This window comes from Marmota marmota, unplaced genomic scaffold, assembly GCF_001458135.2.
Source record: "Marmota marmota marmota unplaced genomic scaffold, marMar, whole genome shotgun sequence".
NCBI classification, from domain to species: domain Eukaryota; kingdom Metazoa; phylum Chordata; class Mammalia; order Rodentia; family Sciuridae; genus Marmota; species Marmota marmota.
Window position 1 is genome coordinate 13,209,213 of NW_026000240.1, and position 25,762 is coordinate 13,234,974.

A 25,762-nucleotide genomic window follows, 5' to 3' on the forward strand; every position below is an offset into this window, starting at 1 on the left:
AATGTCCCGCAGTCTTTTACACCAGAGTCCAAGGGGAGGCACACTTCCAAGAGCCCTGTACACACTGCTCTGTGGGAAGCCAGGGTGAGGAGCTGTCCCGGAGCAGCCTGGTGGAACTGGCAAGCGGGGGCAGGAGCTGTGGCAGGGACCCTCAGTGGAAGAAGCACAGCAGAGGAAGCAAAGAGACCACCACTGCGTGGACCAGAGGAAGTAGGAGAGCTTTGGAAGGGGCCATGAATGGCGAGCTGCAGAACAGAATTCTAAGCAAAGAGGATCTCTGGGATCTGTAAGGTGCCATATATCCAATTTGTTTCTTCAAGACAAAGGTATGCATTAATCTTCAAGGCTTCAAAGACAGATTATCTTTCTTTTGGGGGGGGGGGGCAAGTAACCAGGGATTGAACTCAACCACTGAGTCACATCCCCAGCCCTATTTTGTATTTTATTTAGAGACAAGGTCTCACTAAATTACTTGGTGCCTCGCCATTGCTGAGGCTGGCTTTGAACTTGCAATCCTCCTGTCTCAACCTCCTGAGCCACTGGAATTACAGGTGTGCACCACCATGCCCGGCCAGATTTTCTTTTCAATGTGGCTCTGTACAGAGATGGGCCCACATGCAACCTGAATCAATGTTTAAAAGTACCAGACATGAATGTGGGAAGCCGTTCTCACATGTGATTGGGTACCTCCCTGACTGGGTGTGAGGCGCTTCAGCCAGCTGTGTCAGAGCTTATCCCCACCCTTTTTAGGTGCGAGAGCCCGTCCGTTTGGGGGTGTGACTGACCATTGACCCTGAAACCAATCACTGACCCTGACCTTGGAATGCTGTCCCCCTCGACATTCATTGGATGGAATTTTCCCCTGAATTTCTTGTTCCCCAATAAAAGCCCACTCTCTGGCGTGCTCTTCCTCTCTCCTGCTGGTCTCTTGTGTAAACCTCCCTACCACATCAGGTGGCTTGAAGCAGGAGCTGGGAAGGGCCGTCTCTGAGCTGGGCAAGAAAAAGGTAAATTGAGTTTATGTGTCTTTATTTTGATCTCACTAGTTAACTTCTGTGTTTAGAACCTCTAGTGTGAAGCTAACGTGCTGGTTGTGCAGGAGACATGAACCCATCATATTCTGCTTGGAAAGAGGAGCTCACTGTGTTAAGTCAGGACCTGCAGCATGCACTCACTACCCATCGCCCTCTCGGGAGCACCAGCCATCTAAATGCTGAGGACACTTCCATGGTAGGATTGGACTGACGCACCATGTGGAGGTCGATTCTTTTGGTCTTTGCTCTGTAAGCCTCTTTCCTCACCTCACCACATCTGTGATGAGAGCTCATGAGGAAGTGAAGGCCTTGCTTTGCTAGTCCCTGTGGGCTCCAGGGTTTTGATCCAGGCCTTTGCACCTAGCTCTGCAATATACATACTGGTGCAATTCTAGTGAAGGCAGAAAAAAGATGACAGTTAGTGGGAGGAGAATTTTATTTCAAGTATTAAAGAAATCTGCTTGTCTTCATTCATTCATCAAACTGGCAAACGTATTGAGAATGTGGTGCCCGTGACACTCTTGCTTCTTCAGTTTATTATACAGACTGTTTCCGCGTCCTCCCCAAGAAGGTGAGTTTTCATCTGCTGAGCATTTAAAAATTGGCTCAGAGAAAAGCACAGGAGGGAATAGCAGCCTTCCTCTGGCAGAGCTTGGCCTGTGTGACCAGGGAAGCAGCATCCTAGGGAGTTCTCTGCCTCTAAAGAGCAAAGCATGCTTTTTTTTTTTTTTTTTTAATCGAAATGCTTGAAGTTCTTTAGGCCAAGAAGTACTTTGGCTTAAGGTTTAAGGTATGTACTCCACTTACTTCACTGTGTCTGAGGGAAAAAGGAGAAGACACCTGGAGGACCACTGTGGTGAGAGGGAAGGCCGCCTGGGGATACTAGCTTCAAGGAAAAAGAGGTGTCCTCTCACCAAGAGCCACCCACCCCACAAAGGACAAGCAGTGGTGAGGGCAGGAGTTTAGGAAATTCCTGAGGCAGTGCTACCAAGTAAGAGCCACAAAGAGTGGAGGCAGGTCACAGGCAGGTCTCCTTAGTGGCTTCACACCTTGGCTTCCGGCCATGAACTTGCTGCCTGGACCAGACAGGACCTTTTCCCTGCTGGGCTCATGACAGCGAGTCTTTGGTCACTACCGAAGCCTCTAGGGAGTGTGGTGGGAGAGAGCTGTGAAGCCACAGTCCCCGCAGAGCCTTTCCCCAGAGGCCCCTGCTCCTGCAGGGCTGACAAGGGTCCCTGCAGCACCACCCAGCCAGGTCAGAGGACTCTCTCAGACCACTACATAATGGCCAGATGGCATCCACACAAACACCGGTTACCTGGTTTAAAAGCCAGGTAGGTTGTGTGTATCGGCCAGGCCGCTGTGGGCAGTGTGGAAATCAGTCTGTAAGTAGTTTTGTAAGCATCTCCCTGCAAACCCTGGGAGGAAGGTCCTGTGATGTTTTTAGGAAGCAAATATAATACAAATGTGAATTCTTTTTTACCATTTAAATATGTAGAATGGTATTCTCTTTATTAGGGACTCCAAAGTGTTCAACCGGTAATGGGTTTTGTTCATTTTTGTTTTTGTCTTTTAGTTACAGAATATAACTATTAGGGTGTGGTGGCCCTTGCCTATCATCCAATGACTCAGGAGCCAAGGCAGGAGGATGGCACATTCCAGGCCAGCCTCAGCAACACAGTGAGACCCTGTCTCATATTAAAAAACAGGGGGGGGTGGGGGTTGGGGATGAGGCTCAGTGGTACAGTCAGACCCTGCTGACCACCCTCACCCTTCTCTCTGTGCATCCTCCTTAAGCAGTCTCCTCAGTGCCCTGGGTTTTATTGCTATCCAAACGCCTAAAGAGGCACCTTTCAACTTTAGGGGCACCCCATCTCCAGCGGCCTCCTGAGAAGCATCCTCAAATTCCACGCTGTGACTGAAGCCAGGTCTTTCTTCACTGTGCAGTTGATACCCCAGGATGCGAGTCAAGTGGCTTAACTAGCTCTCTCCTGCGCCTTCACGTGGCCAAGGCTGATTCTGAATCTGGATGCCCTCAGACCTAAATGTGGTACAGTGCCCTGGGGTCAGAACCCAGAACAGACAGAAAAACTATTTACAGAGATTTCATAGGTTTATTTGCTGCCCCCGCCCCCCCGCCCATCCAATCAAGCCTAACACTTCCCATGGTCTTAACTGTTTCAGCTTTGAATTCTCCTAACAACAGGATGTGGAAATGTAAACTTGGTGCTGCGCAAGAGCTGCTTTTCCTCACTGTTCTGCGGGAGCCACTAGGCTCTGTCCTCCTCGCTCCAAGCACTCTCATTGGCGTCCTCTCCCCCTTGCTCTGGCTGATTTATAGGGAACAAGGGGGCCCTGCCTTCCCAGCAGCAGACCCTGAGCCCTGGGCCCCACACCCCGCCCCCCTTCTCCCACCACAGGTCTTCTCCTGAGGTGGGACTGGAGCCCGGCCTCCCCCAGGAGCCAGCCAGTCACTTACCTTGGCCTCGGCCTCTGTGTGTCCCCAGCAGCCCTTCTCCATGGCTCACTCTTCACATTTAGTCATGCCTCGTTCACTCCCAGCTTTAAAAGAAATTATTTTTCTTTCCCAGTTGTTCTCAGCTCTGGCTTCTCATTAAGACCACCTGGGAGAGTTTAAACATGTTATAGAGCCCACACTGTACCTCATAACAGCTAAGTCACAATTGCCATGGGGAGGGCCTAGGTGCCAAAAAAATTTTCATGCTCCCCAGGTGATTCTAACTGCAGCCAGCATTAAGAAACGATGGTCTAAATTAACCGTCCCTTTAGCTACCCCACCTGTCCTCCCTCAGGGTCAGACTTGACCGGCTGACTTCTTTCCCACTGCTCTGCCCCTCTGCCTCTGGAGTGCGCTGGCTCCTCAGCCCTCCATGCCCTACCACCTCCCACTGCCTCAAAGTCCCAGAAGTTTTCATTGGTAAGTCCCCCCCCCACCTCCCACTGCCTCAACATCCCAGAGGTTTTCAATGGAAGTCCCCCTTTTAAGATTACCTGATCCCCTCCTCCCCCAGGGATTGAACCCAGGGACACTTAAGCACTGAGCCATATCCCCAGCCCTATTTTGTATTTTATTTAGAGACAGGGTCTTGCTGAGTTGCTCAGGGCCTCGCTAAGTTCCTGAGGCTGATTTTGAACTCTGGATCCTCCTGCTTCTGCCACCCCCGTCCCAGCCACTGGGATTACAGGCATGTGCCACCGCGCCTTGCTCATTACCTGACTTGACTTGGCAGCACTGACCCTGCTGACCACCCTCACCCTTCTCTCTGTGCATCCTCCTTAAGCAGTCTCCTCAGTGCTCTTGGTTTTATGGCTATCCAAACGCCTAAAGAGGCACCTTTCAACTTTAGGGGCACCCCATCTCCAGCGACCTCCTGAGCAGCACCCTCAAATTCCACACTGTGACTAAAGCTAGGCCTTCCTTCGCTGTGCAGTTGATACCCCAGGATGTGAGTCAACTGGCTTAACTAGCTCTCTCCTGCACCTTCACGTGGCCAAGGCGGATTCTGAATCTGGTTGCTCTCAGACCTAAATGTGGTCTGAAAATCTGAGCACTTTAATTCTGTAAGGTAGACTGAAATAAATGGTCTTAATGAAAAGTTCTGGTAATACCTGTTACAAATCTCTGTATCTGTAGGTACCACGAGCATACTAAATATCTGAAAATGTGTTCGAACTTACTGCACAGTGCTTACCCTTAAACTCTACTTATTTTCCCTTCCTAAAAAGAATCAGGCAGCTGTTCATCAATTTAAGGAGGCCCACCCTTCAGCTCTCTGGTACCACATCAGTCAGGAGCAACGTGGTCCGTATGTGGTGGGAGACTTACAGAAAAAAAAAAAAACGATCCTGGTGATGAGACTGCTGGCTAAAAGTGTTTCCTTTCAGATGTTTGTTTTCAAAAGGGGTCTTTTTTTTTTCCCCCCCAAATTGAAGTTCTACAAGCAGTTTTTCTTGACTTTTACTAAACCACAGTTTCTGAAGTTCCAGTGACCAGTTCTGAGAGAGGCTGTTTTTTCCATAGGATCTTTCTGTGGCTTTTAGGAGTTCTCAAGGCGAATGGTCTGAGTACCAGTCCTGGCTCCTTTTCCTTTGGCCATCTGCACATTTTGCATGCACAGGAGCTGTTGGCGTGTGTGTGTGCCCAACCCTTTGCATCTGGAAGAGCATGCTTTCCAAGGCAGGCCCATTCAAGTTCTAAAGGAGAGGGTGAGCACTTGGAGGGGCTCCAGCCTCTCACTGCAGATGGTGCTGCTGTGGCGGGGAGTGGGTGCCGTTCACAGCTCCTCATTAGCTGGGTCTATACCCCATGGAACCCTTCCTGCTCTTAAATGGACGACATTGGCTCCGTGCATTGAGTATTCACGAGGAGCTTTCATGTGGTACCAAGTGGTAAATTCATGAGGAAAACACAAAGCTAGTTTTAATGAATGCAAAATAATGTCTGCATCCCTTTGCTTGCAACTTGAAGCAAAAAATTACATCTGAAGGCTAAAAGCAATGCCAGTATTTGATAATAATGAAGAATTATCGTCAGGCTTTCTAACTTGCTGTGAAAGAGGGAACAATAACAATAGGCTGGTTACGATCTTGGGGTGTCTCAATCTTTTCCACTTAGCTCCACAAAAAGTCAACTGTCAATGGGAAGTGATGATATATATGGGTTACTGCCTGAGAAGGTTGCTAGATGGAGAGGCAGTGTTTGATCTAAGAAAGAAGATTTCAAAGAGGCTGGAGTGGCTGGGGAGCATTTGGAACGTTTCATTTTGAATTCAGGGTTTGGGTTTTAGTTTTGTTTTTGTTTTTGTACCAGGGGCTGAACTCAGGGTCACTCAACCACTGAGCCACATCCCCAGCCCTATTTTGTATTTTATTTAGAGACAGGGTCTCACTGAGTTGCTCAGTGCCTCACCATTGCTGAGACTAGTTTTGAACTCCTGATCCTCCTGCCTCAGCCTCCTGAGCCACTGGGATTACAGGTGTGCACCACTGCACCCGGCTTGAATTCAGGTTTTTTAAACCCAAATTTGTACCAATGAATCAAAGTTGCAATAAAGGTTGGGATCAAGAACAAACTCACATCTGAGTATGGTGGCACACGCCTGTAATCCCAGCAGCTCAGGAGGCTAAGGCAGGATGATCTGGAGTTCAAAACCAGCTTCATCAATTTAGCAAGGCCCTAAGCAACTCAGTGAGACCCTGTCTCTAAATAAAATACAAAAAGGGCTGGGGATGTGGGTTAGTGGCTGAGCGCCCCTGAGTTCAATCCTCGGTACCAAAAAAAAAGGAACAAACTCACCAGCGTCTGATTTTGACCCTGAACTCCAGACACAGAGAAATCGTGTTTGGGAACAGAGGCTGACAGTTCCGGCCAGGCCTGGAAACCAGGCGAAGGGGACAGAATGACTTCTGAAAATCCCATCCCCTTATCCCCCTCTCCTCAGTGCCTCTGCACGGCTTTTCCCACACAGCTGACACTCATGTGTGTCTATTAAGCAGAAATGATTGGCGGTCTATGCAGCTGACAAAGAATTCCCTGAAAGAGCCAAGAGAGACTCAGAGAGGCAAAGAGGAAGGAGAAGTAGCTGGCGTAACAGATCCGAGGCGATGGCCACAGCAGGCCTCCACCTCAGGTCAAGAGGTGAGAACCACAGTGACCCTGACCACTTGCAAGGAAAGGCAGAGTGTTTGGGTAGGGAACGTGAGCTACCAAGTCATCCCCTTTCACCTGCAAGGGAGTGCCAGCTGGCAGGCCATGGCGTGATAGTACCCCCAAGTGTCTCTTGAGTCGTGATGTTTGTCCACGTACTTCTGAAGCACTATGTTGCCGTGACCACTACTCACACTGTGGGGAGATGCCTTCAGAGGAAGCACAGGAAAAGTAGGAGACAGTTTGTGCATTGTTATATAGAAATTTGAGCTTTCAGACAAGCTGGTAGAAAAGGTAATCAAAGGGTAGCTCTTCATTTAAAATGCATTTCCCTTGATAAACGTTTCTAAGAACCATCTGCTATTCAAAAATGAAGGCTAATGAAAAGTCTTATTTCTAAGTCATCCTAGGGGCTATTAGAGAGTGATTAGGATATGGAGTTGTGTTAGTCAGCTTTCTGTTGCTGTAACAGAATACCTGAGAAATTCAGCTTGAAGGGAGAAAGATTTGTTTTTGGCTCATGGTTTCAGAGGATCCAGTCCATGGTCAGGCAACTCTACTGCTCTGGGCCTGAATGAGTCAGACTCTCATGACTTTCCTCAGACAGAGCACAGGAAAGTTACTCAGCTCATGGCATCCAGGAAGCAGAGAGAGAGAGAAAAGTTTCAAGGGACAAAATCTACCCTTCAAAGACATACCCCCAGTGACCTACCTCTTCCAACCAGGCCCCATCTCCTAAATCTTCTACCACCTCCTTAATATTAGTGTCACCCGCTGTGGACCAACCCATCAACACATGAGCCTTTGGGGGAGATTCCCAATCCAAACTCTAACAAAAAGATACCAGGAACTAATAGAGGAGGTGAGATTGCCCAGGGAGGGGTGTAGAGAAAAGAGCAGAGGGCCTGAGCGGACCAGGTGAACATGGGTATCTTGGAGCAGTGAAGAGTGAAGGGCCGTAAAGCAGGCAGGAGCAGCTAGAGAGGTCTGGAGGAGGTGGAGGAGAGACCACTCAGCAATAGGGACACCAAGAGCATTTTGAGGTAGGGAGTGAGTTTCAATGTTATGGTAATGAACTTCATTGATTCACTCCATTACAGTATTTTCTTTAGCTATTTAGCTCCTTAAAGCTTCAAAGAGTCCTGCACCCACATTGATATTTCTGGGTGTAGTAATCTACCCAGAGCTTGTAAACTCTGAATAGTCTACCATGCCCTGCACCCTAAATCAAGGATTGAATCACATGGGCTCCCAGCAGGCAGAGGTCTGAGCCAGGTGATGCTGGAGGCCCTGCCTGGTCCAGGCCAGGCAGGGGTATTCTCCCAAGCCCCTGCTCTGAGCTCTCCAGAGTACAGGTATCTCCATGTGGAATTCGGTCCACCTTCCAGTAATCTCATTATCTTAAGGCTCTTCCAAGACTTTTACATCTTTTTAAAAGTAAAGATTTTAAGGTGCAGTGGTGCATGCCTGTAATCCCAGCAGCTCCAGAGGCTGAGACAAGAGGATCTCGAATTCAAAGCCAGCCTCAGCAATGAGGAGATGCTAAGCAACTCAGTGAGACCCTATTTCTAAATAAAATACAATATAGGGCTGGGGTTGTGGTTCAGTGGCCAAGGACCTCTGGGTTCAATCCCCGGTACTACCCCCCCCCAAAATAAAGATTTTTTAGGATTATTTCTACCCTAAAAATACTACCATTAGAGAACACCTTAGTTACCAAATATGTAAGAAGTTGAAGAAAATCAATAACTGAGGTTTACTGGGGGTAAACCTCACCCAGTTGGGATCCCAGAACAGCACATTCCCCATCAGATGGAGACAACTCCCATGAGGTTTACTGGGGGTAAAACTGAGCTAGAGCCCAGGTGGAGAAGGGAAAAAGTACTTACACTGACTTGGAATGAAAGCACAGAGTCAATTCGGAATGGATATAATCATTATATCAAGATCCAGTCCCTATAAATGTTTTAAAGTGTCTCTTTTCTGCACTTCTTGCACACACTTAAAATTTTACTTTTTCACAGCTCAGACTACTTTTTTTTCTGACTTTTTTTTTTTTTTTGTACCAAGGATTGAACCACTGAGCCACATCCCCAGACCTTTTTTATATTTTATTTTGAGAGGGTCTCGCTGAGTTGCTTAGGGCCTCGCTAAGTTGCTGAGGCTGCCTTTGAAACTGGGATCCTTCTGTCTCAGCCTCCAGAACTGCTGCGATTACAGGTGTGCACCACTACACCCAGCTGACAACTTTTTATAAATGATTTTATATGTCAGTTTTTTTCATTGGCATTGCATAATAAAATCAGTTTTCCACTTCATGAAAATGTTTTCATAAAGACTGTTGGTAGTGGTTGCGTTATATAATGTAATTAGAAAGGTCCCCGAGTTAAACATTTGTATTAATTTCTACTTTTTTACTTTTGAAGTAAAAAAGTAGAAATTAATACAAATGTTTAACTTTAATGCATTTATTCTTAAGCTTTTACAAATTTTTGCAATATTTGATTTAATAGATTAAGAAAAGATTCTGAGGCTATTGATTTAATTTGTAAAACTGCTTTCTAAATTAGATGACCGTGGTCGGCTATCAGCACAGGCTTTTGGGTTGGGTGGGGGCTGAACCCTGGCTCCATGGGCTGGAGGGAGACTCTTAGAGGCCTTCAGCAATGAGAATGTGATGGCCTCCAGCCCTTCACAAAATAAATATGGCAAAATAAGCAACTTCCAGCTAAAACTATGTTGTGAGGAAGGCTAATATTGGATGTTACCCATGATTAATGCTTTTATTTTTTTGGTTATCAAATTTCACATTTGATTAAACAACTTTTTCTCAATTTTTGGGTGCCCCCTCAATAATGCCTGAGACATGCGCTGGGTTCACTTGCTGTGTTGAGGCAAAAGAGCCGCACTTTGTACCCACAAGACCTTGATGGGACTATGATGGTTAGTGATGGAGCACCCAGTCTCACCCAGTCTCCATAGAACTGGACACTAAGGAAAAGGCCCACCTGCCATGAGTTCAAGGTCAGTTAGAGACGTCCACTTTGTAGCTTTTTTTTGGTGGTGCTGGGGATTGAACTCAGGGCCTTAACAACATGCAAGGCAAGCACTCTACCAACTGAGCTATATCCCCAGCCCAACTTTGTAGCCTTTTTTTTAAAGAGAATGTTTGCAAAATATCCAATATATAGCTGGAGTAGGTGCTCAGAAATCATATTCTGCTGGCTTGAATTTACCCACATGAGCATTTTACATAATAACCCAGTGTGTTTCCCATTGATGCAAAAATTTTCTAAGTTTATTGGAGTAAACATCTGTAGTCATTTGTAGCCCTTGTATGGTCAAGTGCATGAATCTTTTTTTTTTTTTATTTCTTCCAATACTTTAGAAAGCACCCTCTACCCCATTTTACCTCCTCGTACTGATATCTAATTACACTGTCACATTATTTTTCTTCTAGTCTCATATCATGGGATTTATTGCATTTCCTATAATCCACTGAAAGATGAGGCTTCACTCTTATTTCTTTCCTAAACATGCATCCAATTGACCAGGAAAATCCCTACTCAGAAAGAGGAGGGGAAGAAGCATTCCTGACCCCCATACACCACCATACACACTGCACTCAAGTGTGTGCATTTAAAAATTGACAGCTGTGGGGCTGGGGCTGTAGCTCAGTAGTAGAGCACCTGTCTCACGTGTGTGGGGCCCTGGGTTCAATCCTCAGCACCACATAAAATAAATAAATAAAGATATTGTGTCCATCTACAACTAAAAAACAATTTTTCTTTTTTGTTAATTGACAGCTGTAAACAGTTCTGCCTGTCTACCTGCTCAGCGGCTCTTTGTTTTCTCCAATCCCCCTTGAACTCATTCAAATGCCATCTGTGCTTCCTTCCTGCTGAGGTCTCGAGGTTGGTTTAGGTGACAGTAGGGATGACAATTCTTCCCAGCACTTCTAGTGTGAGCTCTGAGAGCAGTGTGTGCTAGGACTCCAGTGTCCATGTGGCTGCCCCTGATTTTGTCCACGGCAGCCTCCTCCCTGTTTTCAGCCATACATGGAACATGCATTAGCACCCTCTTCTCCTTCTCTGTGCCCTTCCGTCAGCACTGGAGGAGGCAGAGACTCTCGGTACTCTCAGCTCCAGCCAAGGAGCTTAATGGCTCCTCCTTAGGCATTCTGTAAACTTCTCTGCCTGTTCACAGCCATCTGCCATCTTCCCCGCCTCTGCAAGTGTAGGCCATGACCTCCCTCCCCACTTCCTTCTGTCCAAGTCCTGACCAATAATGCCTGACGGGTTGGAAATAGCCTCATGGGCAAATCAATAAAGATACTTAGATTTGATGGAAGATGATACACTAGACAAAACAAACGAAAAGAGTGGAGAAAAGTTGATTAAAGCGTGGACCCACAACTTGCAGTCAAATTGGTGGCCAGTAGTCCCTCCAGATGGACCTCACACAGAGCTGAGGAACCAGGGCTTCCCTCGGCATGGGGCCTGGTGCTGACTTGGCCTTGCTGAACTCCACTGCTCTTTCTGTCTCTGCCTCTTTCCTTCCCCTTCCATCTCTGCTCAGCACTTTTTTCTGCTTGATTTAATTCTCCTTCCCCTCCTTGGAGACAGGGGTAGGAGAAGAAAGTGACTACCAGAACCTCCTACTCTGCAAGTTTTAAGTTTAAAAATCCCCAGAAAGCACTCTGACAGGTCTGCATTCACTCCCAGGCCCACCTTAGATGAGTCACCATGGGCATAGGAATGGCTACCATGAGTGGTCAGCCCTATGACAGGAGCCCACCACATCACCAGGGAGAAGATGCTATGATTGGCAGCTTCATCAGAATCACTGGATGGAGGGATAGAAGAAGTGACTCTCTAAAAGAAAGGTATTATACTAAGGCAGGGGAGGGAAGGGAAGGTCAGAGGAGAAGCAGCCAAGGTGTTGAGCAGACAAAATCTTCCACTGCATCCCACAGACTGGCAGCAGGGAGGCCATGTGTGATGATGGCCCAGACACTGCTGCCACCGCCTCTGCCATCCTTCCACACTATTGTCCTGTGTCAGGGACATTCTGACTTGGAGTTCTGTGTGTCCTGGCTCCCCTTCACACATTGTTCCTTCTTCTCTGAGCCCTCCTACTCCTCCTGCTCCACCTGGCTAATTCCAACTTGTGCTTCAGTTCATGTTGCACCTACCACCTGTGGCAGGAGGCCTGCAAGGACTCCCCACCCAGTTGGGATCCCAGAACAGCACATTCCCCATCAGATGGAGACAACTCCCTCCGGGTTAAGCAGAAACAACCTATTACAGGGTTCAGGGCAGCTTAGAGAACTTGTGGGAAGCTAGCTACCAAGCGAAGGCAACACTAAACTATGAGCAACGTAGCCAGAAGAAACATCCTAAAGCCCCCAGCAGCTCAGGAGGATGAGGCAGGAGGATCTGGAATTCAAAGCCAGCCTCAGCAACTTCGCAAGGCCCTAAGCAACTCAGTAAGACCCTGTCTCTAAATAAAACACAAAAAAGGGCTGGGGGGCTGGGGATATGGCTCAGTTGGTAGAGTGCCTACCTCACATGCACATGGCCCTGGGTTCAATCCCCAGCACCACAAAAAAGTGGGCGGAGGGGCTGGGGGTGTGGCTCAGTGGTTAAGGACCCCAGGGTCAATCCCCAGTACTAAAAAAAAAAAACCCTACAGAAAACCTGCCAGACCCTGCTTGCCACTAGCCCCTCCAACACAACAGAATTCTAGACTCCTGCAGCAATCCTCACCCAAGACAACCCCCACCCTCCTGCTACCAGGAGGCCTGGCCACCACCGGTGATATCTGCTTTCACCTCCCAGTCTCTACTAGGGGGAAGCTCAGTCCCCCAGAGAATCCCAGCACAGGGGATCCTGGAAGAGAGCCTCCACCACTGGGAACAGCAGAGGGGCATCAAGTGGCCACAAAAGCCATTTTTAAGGGCAAATTCATGGCTGTCACACTGTCGTCATGAGTGTTTTGGTATCTATGTGAAAACCATTTCCAGAAGCACTTTTAATTAACACCCCCTTTATCTGATACTGGTATTGCTAAAGCAGCTTTCTTTGGTCACTCACTTCCTGGCGTCCCTCTGTTATCTGTGTCATTCTGTTTGAGGTGTGTAACATAAACAATACACGAAACTGAAATTTTTAAAAGTCAATCTAAGAATTCTCGGGTCAGTTTAAAGATCCATTTATTTTTCACAGGGAATAAGAACCTAATAGCTTATGTTTGTCACTCTTTATTTTCTTTTTATGAAGGTTGTTCTTGTTCCTCCTCCTCTTTCTCTCTTCTTTTGGGTTTTCAAGATTCTCTATTTTGGACTGGGGTGGTGGCTCAGTGGTAGAGCACTTGCCTAGCATGTGTGAGGCACTGGGTTCGATTCTCAGCACCACATAAAAAATAAATAAATAAAATAAAGGCATTGGGTCCAACTACACTTAAAAATAAATATTTTTTTAAAATTCTCTATTTTTTTTTTATTTTCAACAACTTTGGGAGTTAACATTTGACTTCTAATCATTTAGTGGTTCTCCAGGACAAGATGCTTACAATGACATAACTTCTCTCCTGTCACCGCTTTCCCCAAGGCCCATGCAGTTATTATCTAACTTTGGGGTCAGAATGCTTTTTATTATTATTATTATTATTAGTTATAGTTGGACACAATACTTTTATTTTATTTATTTTTTTATGTGGTGTTGAGGATCAAACCCAGCACCTCGCACGTGCCAGGCAAGCTCTCTACCACTGAGCCCCAGCCCCAGAATGCTTTGATCTGTGCTTGGAAAGGAGGTTTCTCTGCAGTGACTCTGCCATCTTGATCTAGCTGTTATAACAGTCCTTCATTCACTCTTTGCTTTCTCAAAATCCTCCAGCCCCACAGCCTTCACCTTCCTGCTTATGCTTCATCCACATCTGAGACCCCCAACCCCTGGCTCATCGTCTGCCATCATCTCTCTCCTCAGCAGGGGAGAAGCCAAGCAGGTGCCACTCACTGCTGAAGAACATGTGCCCAGGAGCATGAAGAAGTAGCTGAGGACCTTCTGGAGCCCCTGGCCTACTCCTTCCCTTCTTGTCTGCACACAACCTTGCCTCCTGCTTCAGGGGAAGTAGGAGCCATCAAGGAGAACTCCCAGAGTTTTCTACTTCCCCACAGCAAACGCATCTCCACCCATAATTGTCTCTCCTCTCACAGGACACGAGAGAGCAACCTCCCTCTGCTCCCAGGCCATCCTGACACAGACCCTCATTACTGCCCTGTCTCCTATTTGTAATTCTCCCCCACTCTGCCTCCAGAAAACATTGGCTACATTAATACCTTGCCTGTGGTGAATGCTTAATAAATATATAGAGAGGAAATTAACGAATACATTTGCCAGATAGGACATGTGCAAAATGACCATAATAGGTATAGTTTCATTTGAGATAATAATAAGAATATCAAGATACTATAAGCTCCCAGAAGCACCACATTCAATAAGTATTTGAAGACAACATTGATCTGTAGAATAAATACCTGAATCCTACTATTGCCCTATTCTGGGTGCTGGGGATAGCGTGGGTAAAGCAGGCAAGCTCTCAAGGGGGAGGTCAGAAACGAAGTGATCAAGTGAGATCACTTCAAATGAGGGTAGGGCTATGCAGGAAATAAAATGGGGTCATGGATAGGGAGTGAGTGGCAGTTTGATGACCACACACACACACACACACACATACACACTCACACACTTCTCACGAAACCACCACCCAGCCCTGTTTAAGAGAGGTAATGTTTCCAAACCTCTGAGTCTCCTCTTGCTAGTTCTCAGTCTAACTGCCTGTCTCTAGTCCCTAGCAGAGGTAAAATCCTGGCAACTGCTATGTGGTCCTTTGTCATACCAAGGAAGCTGTATCCCCAGCCCTGGGACCTGTTTTTATTTGCCTCATCTTTGAGGGCCGTTCCAGCTGCTGCTGGTCATCCATTCATTTTTATGGCTTGTCACATTTTGTTGTATGAATACTATGATAGACATCTCGGTTGCTGCCAATATTTGTCTATTGTAGACAAAGCTAGTGTGAATATCTCCTTCCTCCCTCCCACACCCTCTCTCTCTCACTTATTCTGGTGGTGAACCCAGGGCCTCATATATGCTACACACACACACACACACACACACACACACACCAGTGATGAGCTACACCACCCCCCCAATCCCCAATTTAAAAATTCTTGAACATCTTTTGGTGGCCGCAGTCCTCCCCTGTTCTGGGTGTGCACCTAGAAGTGGAACTGCTAAGTCACACAGTGACATATTTTTAGCCTCCTTGGTTATTGTTCTACACGTTCCAAAGTCATTACATATTCCCTTCCGTAGCAGCGTGTGGAAGTTCTAGTTCCTCCGCATCCTCACCAACCTTTGATATTGTTCATCTTTGATTTTTTAAACATTAGCCATTCTGTGGGTGTATAGCAGCATCTCATCGTAGCTTTAATTTTACCTTCCCCAATGATTAATGGTGTTTCGCACCTACTTAATATTCTAATTGTATATTCAGATCAAAGATAGCTTCCAGGCAGGACATTGACTTGACTCATCTTTCCAGTAAAGATTTCTCTGGTTCCCCAGTGGAGAATTGGCTTCAAGGAAGCCCAGTGGGACGTTAGCAGACCATTGTAATACTCCTGGCAGGAGAGAGAGGTCGCTTGGATTGGTGGTGGTCAAGAAGTTAGAAACAAAAAGGTTAAAGACGGCCAGGCACAGTGGTGCCTGCCCATAATCCCAATGGCTAAACGGGAGGCTGAGGCAGGAGGATTGTGAGTTCAAAGCCAGCCTCAGCAAAAGTGAGACACTAAGCAACTCAGTGAGACCCTGTCTCTAAATAAAATACAAAATAAGGGGATATGTATGGCTCCAGTGGTCGAATGTCCCCCCCATCCAAAGTACATTAAAGATGTACTTTGGAGGAAGCCTCCTGAATCAACAGAGGCACCCATGGCCTGTCTGTGGAGGGAGTGGGAGAATCACAGGTGACCCCCCCACATGGTGGAGTGTTTCCCACTGTAGAAATCCCAGAGCAGGTTCACTGGGCCTTAGGAGAAAAGTAACAGGAAGTGAAAGAACAGACTGAATCATACCCCAGCAAACTGTCTGTGCTGATCACAAACTGTGCTCAGAGGAGCATCCTGGGCAGGGGCCGTGCTCCCTGCCTTCCCAATGAGCTCTCGGTGCAGTGGGGTGCCTGCCAGCGAGGCTGTGTGACTTCGTTATCACCAGCCTTGCTGGATTTTTTCCTTCCAAAAAAAAAAAAAAGTGTGTCTCTACACAACGAAATAAAAGCCCCAGAAATGTAAAATTAGATTAGTTTGGAAATTACTGGCATTTTCCTTCTTGTGTAAGGTCACTCTGCCCTTGCAGGCCAGCGCTGGGAAAGTGACACATTTCTTTCTCCACCCACGCTTTGCTTATTTTCATGAAATGAAAAGCAAACCCTCCACACTTCAAATGCTTAGTGCATGTGGCAAATATTTTTAACCTCATTTAAAAGTTTAAGTTATACTATGTAAAAGGTAGCATGCCAGGCCTCAGGCTGACTCGGCCCTTGCTACATGGGAAACACCCTCTGCCTTTGCAGAATAACAAGCTGACCCTTCAGTCGCCAGTGTTGGGCTGTCTGCCACTTGGGTTTGTACAGGCTTCTCAGTTCTCAACCCGGTGATAACGCTGCATAGGAGAAGGACCTCAGGGTCGAGAGTGCTTAATAGAGTCCCTGTGCTAAACACAATCCTACCAGCCACACACGATCATGATCTCCCTGAACACGTGAGAAGCCCAGCTCAGAAACCACCCGATCACTGGGCTATTGGCAGCAGGGTGAGATCAGAAACAGGGCCAGCTGAATCTGAAACTGAAGCTTTTACCAGTTTGCGGGCTTCAACAGCGTAGGGTAGAGACTTTCTGTGCCAGAGCCAGGCCCTGGGTCCACCCACACCTGCACCACTGACTGGCTCTGTGACCTGGGACAGTCTCCTCCGGGACTGCAGGGGCCAGTAGCTTGGACTCAGGCTTTGCTTCTTGCCAAGGTACCCACTGCCTTGAGTCCCGACAATTACATAAGTTAACACTGGAACTGTGTGGAGGTGCTGCTCTGAGACGGTTCTCTATGGCTTTTCAAGGAAACCAGCCTTCCTGAGACATCATTCACACATGGTTCGATTCACACACACAGCACAAAATTCAACATTTGGGGTACATTCAGAAAGTTGTACAACCTTCACCACAATCACTCTCAGAACTTTTCTTTTTTCCAGTTCTGGACCTTGAACCTAGGGCTAGACAAATGTTCTACCCTAAGCTCTATTTTGTCACCTTTAGAAGAAACCCAGAACCCGTGAACAGTCACCTTCTGCTTCCATCAAAGCAACCACCAATCTACTCTGTGTCTCCGAGGACTTACAGATCCAGGAGGATCTACAGAACACAGATTGTCTATTCCAGACAACATGCAATATTACAATGTGTGGTTGTTGTTTTATACTGTAGCAAATATCAATACTGCATTTCATTTTTTTTTTTTTTTTTGCACAGTGGTGGGTGTCGAACCCAGGACCTCACACCCTCACACATGCTAGGCAACAGCTTTACCCTTAACCTACAACCCTGCCCTTTTATTTTATTATTTTATTTTGACACAGGGTCTCACTAAGTTGATGAGGCTGGCCTTGAACTTGCAGTCCTTTTGCCTCAACCTCCCCAGTAGCTAAGATCACAGGCCTGCATCACGGTGCCTGGATAATACTTTTCCTTTTTTATTACTGATTAGTGTATCACTTTAGACTATCATGAATAATGGTGCTCTGAACACTTGGGTGCAGATCTCTGTGTGCCTCTGTTTTGCTTTCTCAGGAGTATAGCTGGGAGTAGAACTGCACAATCAAGGGTCCCTGCTCCCTCTGCCTGTGTTTCTCTGATGATGCAGACAAAACTCTCTGCATATCCTGTGTACCTCGGTATATATATATATATATATATATATATATATACACACACACACACACACAACGGAGTTTTATTCAGCTATAAAGAAGAATAAAATTATATTATTTGCAAGAAAACGGATGGAACTAAAGATCATTATGTTAAGTGAAATAAGCCAATCTCAGAAGGTCAATTGTCCTGTGTTCTCTTTCATATGCAGAAGCTAAGAGAAAAAAGGAAAAGTGGAGGAGGATCTCATTAAAATCAAAAGAAGATTAGTAGAGGAAAGGGACCAAGGGGTTGGAGAAGGGGATGGGGGTGGGGGGAGTGCTGGGAAGGGACACTGGCCAAATTACATAATTATATCATATCATGTGCAGGTAGGAAGATGTAACACAAATCCCACCACTGTGTATAAGTGGGAGCACCAGTAAAAATACAGGAAAAAAAACAGTGCTCCCCCAAATCCTACAGCATAGTTTTTAATATCCCCACTTCACAAGTGAAAATTTCCAATTGAATTAGCTGAATTTTTTGTCACATTTTCCCCCAACACAGTAAGACACACAAGCAGAACTGAAGTGACAACATCCTTATCTCTCTTTCCATTATTGTCATGAAAAAAAGCCAGAGAGAGGGCCGGCCCAGGCTTGGTTTGGCCAGTGCAGATTCTCATCCTTTGCCTGGTTCCCATGTCCTGTCTGTGACCTCCTAGTGAGACAGAAAGCAATTTGGTCCAGAGATCAAAGCCTGAAAAGTCTTCTCATTTCCCCACATTCAAAGCAAAATCGCTCTGGGCAAAGGGTGCATTTCCCTCCCATGTTGTGATGAAAACATTCTGCAGAAGCCCCGTTGGGAGTATAGAAGAATGTTTAGGACGATTATCAATTACCGGTGTTAGAAGCCCATAACCATGTTCAGGATCACACACATGCACATGTGTCAACATGCACACAGACTCCGCCGCATGCGGGGGAGTTATGTTAATGCGACTGATTCATTCCCACAGGGTACTTCTTCTGTCACTCACTACTTTACATGTATGTGGTTCTTTGTCAGGATTCCAATGTGCCTGATTAAGAATAAGGCCAAGAAAAAAAACCACATTTCTGGGGGTTCCAGGGCCCTTTGTAGGGCAGGGCGGGGGCGGGGGGGGGTAAGGGTCTTGCATTTCTAGTCCCAGAGCTCAAAGGCTCATAGGGGAAGGAAGGTTAGTCCCCCGGCTGAACAGCAGACTTCAAAAACCTGAGAGCTTGGGCTCAAGCTGCTGCTCAAATTGGCCTGCTTTGTGGCTTAAACTGTCCCTATGAATTTGCATATCAGGCTTCCTCTTTTCTTATATACATATTTATTTTTTAGTTGTAGTTGGACACAATACCTTTATTTTGATTGTGGTGCTGAGGATCGAACCCAGGGCCCCGTGCTTGCCAGGCAAGCATACTACCACTGAGCCACAATGCCAGCCCCAGGCTTCCTCTTGAAAAAAGCAACACTGTGGGCAGTTCTGGGCTGGGGTTGTGGCTCAGTGGTAGAGCACTCGCCTAGCATGCATGAGGCACTGGGTTTCATCCTCAGCCCCACATAAATATAAAACAAAGATATTGTGTCCACCTAAAATGAATAACTAAATACATATTAAAAAAAAAAACATGCAACACGGGGCCTGGATTCCTGCATTAGCTTCACTGACCCTCCAGTCAGTGGGGGAGTAGCCACCCCCATTGACTTTCCCAGCAGGCCTCCCTCCTGTTCCTTACCTGCCTGCGCTGGGAGCCACTCACTGACTTTGGAATCCCTACTTTATAAGCAGGGTTTGCAAACAGCCAATATTTGCTGTCCTCATCACTATCCTGGGGACAATCTGGCCACATGTACCTGGTGCACTGGAACCCTGAAAGCTTCCTTTTAACCAAGTGGAAGCAGCTGGTTCCCACGAGAATTATTCATGGAGTGCGTGGAAGCGGGGTGTGACCTGATTTAAGCACTTCAGATATGCCAGAGGCGAATCCCCTTGCTCCCGCAGACTGTGCAGCTGCCTGTCGGTTGCTAGACTCTTGGCTCATTTCCTGCCAGGCTCATCTTAAGTGCTGGAAGGCAATCCAGAGGTGGCCCAGTAATTTTCCTGTCTAGTGTGCTGGTGGTTGGAACTTCCCCAGAGCCACCAGGGTCGATAGAATGCAGGGAGGTTTGGGTTTCTGGTGGAGAGAGGTGGCAAGTACTTTCTTGTGCTTGATTCAGAGGTGGGGTACATTCCAGTACTCCGAAATTTTATTCATTTGATAAATGTCTGTTGAGCACCAATTTTGTACCATGCACTGTGCTGAACTGGGGGCACAGTGAACAATGAGACAGGGTTCCTCCCGCGGAGAACTTCAGGCTATAGGTAGTTATCTAAATATTGACCTGATGGTCATGTGAGTGATTTGCCGCCTTAAGCCTTTCCTTTAGTATTCCCAAGAGATTCCACTGTATTCCATCTGCTTCATCTTTCTGCCTTCCAGCACATGGAGATACAACCTGCCTGGGAAGCCATTTCTCAGAGAATCTAGTGTCCCCACCCCAAGACTCCTCCACCAACTTAACACCTTGGCAAACAGGAGCTCAGTCATCCTCCAGGCCCTGTGGGAAGGCAGATGCAGATGTGCAGGGCAGATCGCAGCCACAGTAAACTGCACAGCAGGGTTCTCTACTTTACCCTGAGGACTCTTGGTAGAAAGCGACACTGGCTCAATTTTGCCAAAACATCAGGGCTTGTGTCAAAAGTCAGAATTATTTTCTTAAATATGACATCATCTTTTTGGAGAGTTGGAATTAAAATACATTTTTAGACCCAGTGTAGATATCCGAAATGTGTTTGTAGGCAGGTCTTTCTCAGGGGGTCCTCAGGACACCCAGCCCCTTTCCCCCTCTTGCTGTTGACTCCTCTCAGGACTGGCAGCTTGGGATTTGCCTTTTCCAGGAAGTCCCCCTGGGCCTCTCATGTTTTGGAAAATCCAACACATTCAAATATTCAGACTTCCTGCATATCTCTTTCATCTCTTTCTCTATCCAGAAGTAATTATTTTCATTAAAAGAGTGAGATTTGAAACCATCCGTCAACACCAGTTATTCTCTAAGAGAGGTGTCTTTGCAAGATAAGCAAAGGGGACATGTCTGGGCCTTCCACACTAAGGCCTAACTTTGTATCCACACTGCTCTGGCTTGAGATCCCCAGCCCTGCCTGGGCACCTGTGCCCATATCTGGGCAGCTGGGACGCCTAGGGACGTCCAGGGGCTCTTCTTTCAAAGCCCAGACCTGGTCATGCCTCACACTGCTGTTTGGCGGCCAGTTAGAGGAAGGTTCTGGTTTGAGTCCCTCTTCCTGCTCTCCGCTGCTTTCTTTTTATTCAGAGGAAGCTGAGGAGAAACTCTGTACAGCCTCCTTGGCTTGTGTTTTTATTCAGAGAGTGTTTTCCTTCTCTGATTATTTTGCCGCAGTTTCTCGCCTCATTAGGACCTAATTTATGCACAATATGTAGAATTCATTTTAATCAGCAGCCTGGATTCCTAACTCTCCTAGCAACACCCCAGAAGAGGCCTCAGTAACTTCAATACCGCCTCCTGCCCCGTTTCCCTAGGATGAATTCCAAGAAGAAAAACAGATAAACAAGCCAGTGTCTCTAATAATACATTTATTTAAAACATACTAAGACATTAGGCTATTTGGTCTTCCTTTCCTGATCTCCTGTACTTGGCTTTGTGCATCACCAAGGCCAACTCTCCTCTACAAATGCCCTCTCTCTGGAGTTTGTAATGGTTTCATTTTCATGACTCCGAGCTGGGGCCCCAGTAATTAGTAATGTCTAACTTGATCTCGTTTTCTGAAAATGAGAATAGTGACAATTTATGGAGCTCAAGACTATACTAACAGCTGCTACTTCTTAAGTGCTAGCTGCACATTAGCATTGTTCAAGTCACCGTGCCTGTCAGCTCATTTTACTGCAATTATTGTCCTGTTCTTAGATGGCACAGCTGAGGCATAGAGAGGCACTATAACTTGCCCGAGGTCACAAAGCAGGTGGCAGAGCCTACATTTGAACCCAGATGCTCTGGCCCCAGAACCTGTAGCTTAACCATTTGGTAACCTACCTCCTGTTTGCCTTCCTGGGGGGAAGCAAGCATCCAGGTTAAAGCCAATGGCTTATTCCTTACAGGTTTGCCTTGGGTACCCTTTGCTCTTTGCTTCATCCCACAATCTTCATTTGAAAATTCCAACGGTCTATTCACAAGGGGGGTGTGGTGGCAATTCATTATTTAAATGTATTCATAGTTCCTTGGAAAAAAGGTCACATAAATATTATAGAATCTTTTTAAAAGTATATGAAAGACATTCCCCTAATACGATGGTCTTATTTCTCACTATAAATAAACACATGGGTGCTGATTTTTTTTTATCTGAGTCCTGAGGACACCGTGGCTCTGGGTCCCTCTTCCCCATCTCACAGTCCAAGCTGCTGAGGTCCTCCTGAGGCTGAAGGTCAGACTCAGAGCAGAAGAAGTGAGTGCCCCTGAGGCGTCAGAAAACTACCTTTCAGGTTTTGATTTAACCCTCTACAAGGCTAAGTACCCCAAGAAAAATTTGAAGCAACAGCAAGAAAACAAACAAATGGGGGGTGTGTGACTTGCCCATTGGCCTGTGCAGCAAGAAGAAAGGAATGAACTCTTTGCACTGGGAACCTCCGGAGCTCTGTGGCAAGAAGGCAGGTGTAAGGTGATCCGTGCTGCTTGCAGTTCACCTAGTGTAAGAACAGCAGAACCTGGAGAGGGGAGGCGAGTGGGCAGACCCCGAGAGGCACAGGGAAACCTGGGAGAGAACTCTGCATGTAGGATCCAGGCGAGGCTGCACACAGTAGGTGTGTGTGTGGCTATCAGGAAGCCACAAGCTCGTGATCCCTGCACGATACAATGTTACGGTCAATAAAAAACAAGGTGAAAGAAAACGCACATAGAAGACTATCGAGCTGGGCGTACCGCAGGACCCTAGGGCTCTCGGCCTCAGGAAGAGGCCCGCTCACCGTGGACCCCCGCGCCACGCTGGAGGTTTGGACGCGGTTCTGTAAGCCTGGAGGCCTGGTGGGAAGGGCTAATGGGTGGAGGTGTGCAGAGCTGGGTGGGCGTGTTCCGGCCTGAGGGAGTTCGAGCTGGGGCAGAAAGAGGAGAGATGGGAACCTTCAATGCACCTCCTCTGCGGAAAACCTCCGTTTCTCTCCGCCCAGTGAGTGCAAGCTCTACATGCCAGAGGCCTGCCAGGAAGCGCGGGTGGGCTGGGCAAGGAGAAGGTGGCATTCCTGCTCCGCCTGCCACGCTGGGCCCTGCCTGTTTAGGCAGCCCTTCTCCCCAGGCTTCTCCACCAGGCCCCTGACCAGGGCTTCCTGACTTTGGCCCTGCTCGCCCCACCTGAATCATCCAGTCATCGCAACTTCCCTCTCTTCTCCATAGCATTTGCTTACAGAGGACCAGGTGGTCACTGGGGGCCAAGGTGACCTTACTAACATGCAGGGAATCACATGGCCAGTTCCCTGGAGATTTGCATACTGTCAAAAATCGAAACAATTTTCCATATTAACATTAAATATTGCTGACTTACAGATTAACACTTTTTAAAAAGAACTGAACAGATGATTTTAATGTATCTAAATCATAGCTTCAGGTCCTTTATTTTTATACTTGATTTTGAAATGTTTCCATTTATTCAACAAAAGTTTTGATTGAAAAGTATTTAAAGTATATCTATTTATGCACTTCACATGTGTACACATCGAAAAATGCTGTATCAGGGCTGGGGCTGGGGCTCAGTGGTAGAAGCTTGTCTAGCATGCGTGAGGCACTGGGTTCGATTCTCAGCACCACATACAAATAAATAAAGTAAAGGTCCATCAACAACTAAAAAATGTTTTTAAAAATTTAAAAATAAAAGGAAAAATGTTGTATCAATAACCTGGGCTCTTTTCTGATGTGAGCTTCTTCAAATACAGTCTCATAAGCTTCTTTAGATACACTAAAGGAGTCACTAACAGACCATTAAATAAATCAGGATATTTAGATTTAAAGCCATTGGGTTTTAGCAGATCAAGATTCTTAATTTTTTAGATTTTTAATTTTAAATTCTAATTTAATTGCAGTCTAATTTAATTTTTAGCCTAATTTAATTGGGGGAGGAAGGTTGGAGGGCAAAAAAATTTAGATATGTGGGATAGCTTTTTAAAAACAAAATGAATGCAACAGAATCCATGATGAATAAGCTATAAAAATTTAAATAAAAACAGATTCTGCCCTGCATCTGCATGACCCTGCCTGGCTCCACTCAGCCTAATTCTGGGCCTGGTTCTAGTAAAAACTCATCTTCAAATACAGGCAACTGGCCCACAAGTGTGGGTATGCCAAATTGGTTTTTTAACACATTGTCGTAAAATATTACTAATCTGAACTACCAAATTTGGGACATCCCCTTAAATCATGTGCCCTGTGGGAATGCCCTATTCTCTTCACCCTAGTCCGGCCCTGATGTGTATCTGGAAAATCCTGGCTTCCCTCCAGGTTAGGTGACAAGGAAGTTTGAGTGTAAAGCAGAGTTGTACAAAATAGATGATTTAAAACAAAACAAAGTTTCGAGTGTTTTATTTTTACCTAATTCCTCTTGTAAATAGCTGCATTAGCTTCCACAGGATACATTTTCATGAGCAAGAGAAAAGATGGAAAACTACAGTATTTTCTAGTCCTGAGTGGAATGCGTTGAGGTACAAGAATCTCTCTGTTCAAACGTCCATCCAGCCAACAGGGCATGTATGAGTCAGGTTTTTATCATGGGGACAACATATCTAAGAAAAAACAACTTGGAGGAGGAAAGATTTATTTTGGCTCATGGTTTCCGAGACTTCTGTCCGTGGTTGACTGACTCCGTTGCTTTGGCTTGAGGTGAGGCAGAGCAACATGGCTGAAGAGGGCGATGGGGGAAAGCTGCTGGGTTCATTGCAGCCAGGAAGCAGAGAGAGCAGGGAGGGGGGCAGGGACAAAATGTAGTTCCCAGGGCACACCCCCAAGCACCCCTGCTTCAACTAGGTCCCACCTCCTACAATTCCCAGCAGCTCCCAATGATGCCATCAAATTATTAATCCATTGATGAGGTCAGGGCCCTCATGATCCTGTCACTTCCCAAAAGCCCAACCTCTGAACACTGCTGCACTGGGGACCAAACTGCCAACATGTGAGCCTTTGGGGAACATTCCAGATCCCAGTCATAAGAGGGAGCAAAGCAGTAGCTCTAATTTACTCAGAGCCAAAATTACGGTAAACGAGTCCCATGCTACTTCAATGTCCAGATGTGCTAGTCTCACGTTTTTATGCTGTGTCTAAGGTTTGCATCCTAAGCCTTCATGTTAGAGCTACTTGGTAGATTGTAAGCACGATTTGTGGTTCAAAAGCCACTTGGGGACCCAAAGACAACCACAGTCTAAAGATGTGGTCAGAATTTCTTCAGGATGTAACGGTGACTTGTCTCGTCTTATGATTCTTACATACTCATTTCCTAAATAATCTCCGGTCTGGAAGAACACATCTGACACATCACACCTGCTGCAGGAAGGTACACCACAGTGATTCCCTGTTCCAGGACACAGTATGCTTTAGTGAGTCATTAACAGGCTTCGGAGATTTCCACTTTCCTACCAAGGTGTCCACTAAACTCATAATCGCTTCTAGGGTCAGCATGGTTTTCTCTTAACTGATCTAGTACACACTTAAAGATTTCTGATATCCTGCTCTGAGACTCACTATTCATGGGGTCATCAAAGAAGGGGTCACAGTTTCCTTCACACTCTGCAAACAGTTCTCAGAACAGCTAGTGATGTTTATGTACATCTTCCCCCGGAAAACCAAACTATGAATTGGGTTGTGCTGGAACTCTCTGGGCGCCTCTCTACAGCCATTTATCCTGGAACACATTCATTTCTTGCCATGAGAATGTCAAGAATTTTATATTGCAGCTTTTGTACTTCATTGCTGTCAGTTGAGATAATTGTATCCAAGAAAAACTTAGACGTTCG

General features: G+C 46.4%; 1 long non-coding RNA gene across 3 annotated transcripts; it reads left to right on the plus strand.

The window, feature by feature from the left end:
- Positions 1 to 14,041, plus strand: LOC125613547. Of its 3 annotated transcripts, none has more exons than XR_007344088.1 (4): positions 1 to 326; positions 1,064 to 1,230; positions 6,549 to 6,693; positions 13,692 to 14,041. It is a non-coding gene; the product is annotated as an uncharacterized LOC125613547 (long non-coding RNA). The 3 variants fall into 3 exon arrangements; XR_007344086.1 differs by having other exon boundaries at positions 2 to 326; positions 6,552 to 6,693; XR_007344087.1 differs by having other exon boundaries at positions 2 to 326; positions 6,552 to 6,693; positions 13,695 to 14,041.
- The last annotated feature ends 11,721 nt before the right edge of the window (positions 14,042 to 25,762 follow it).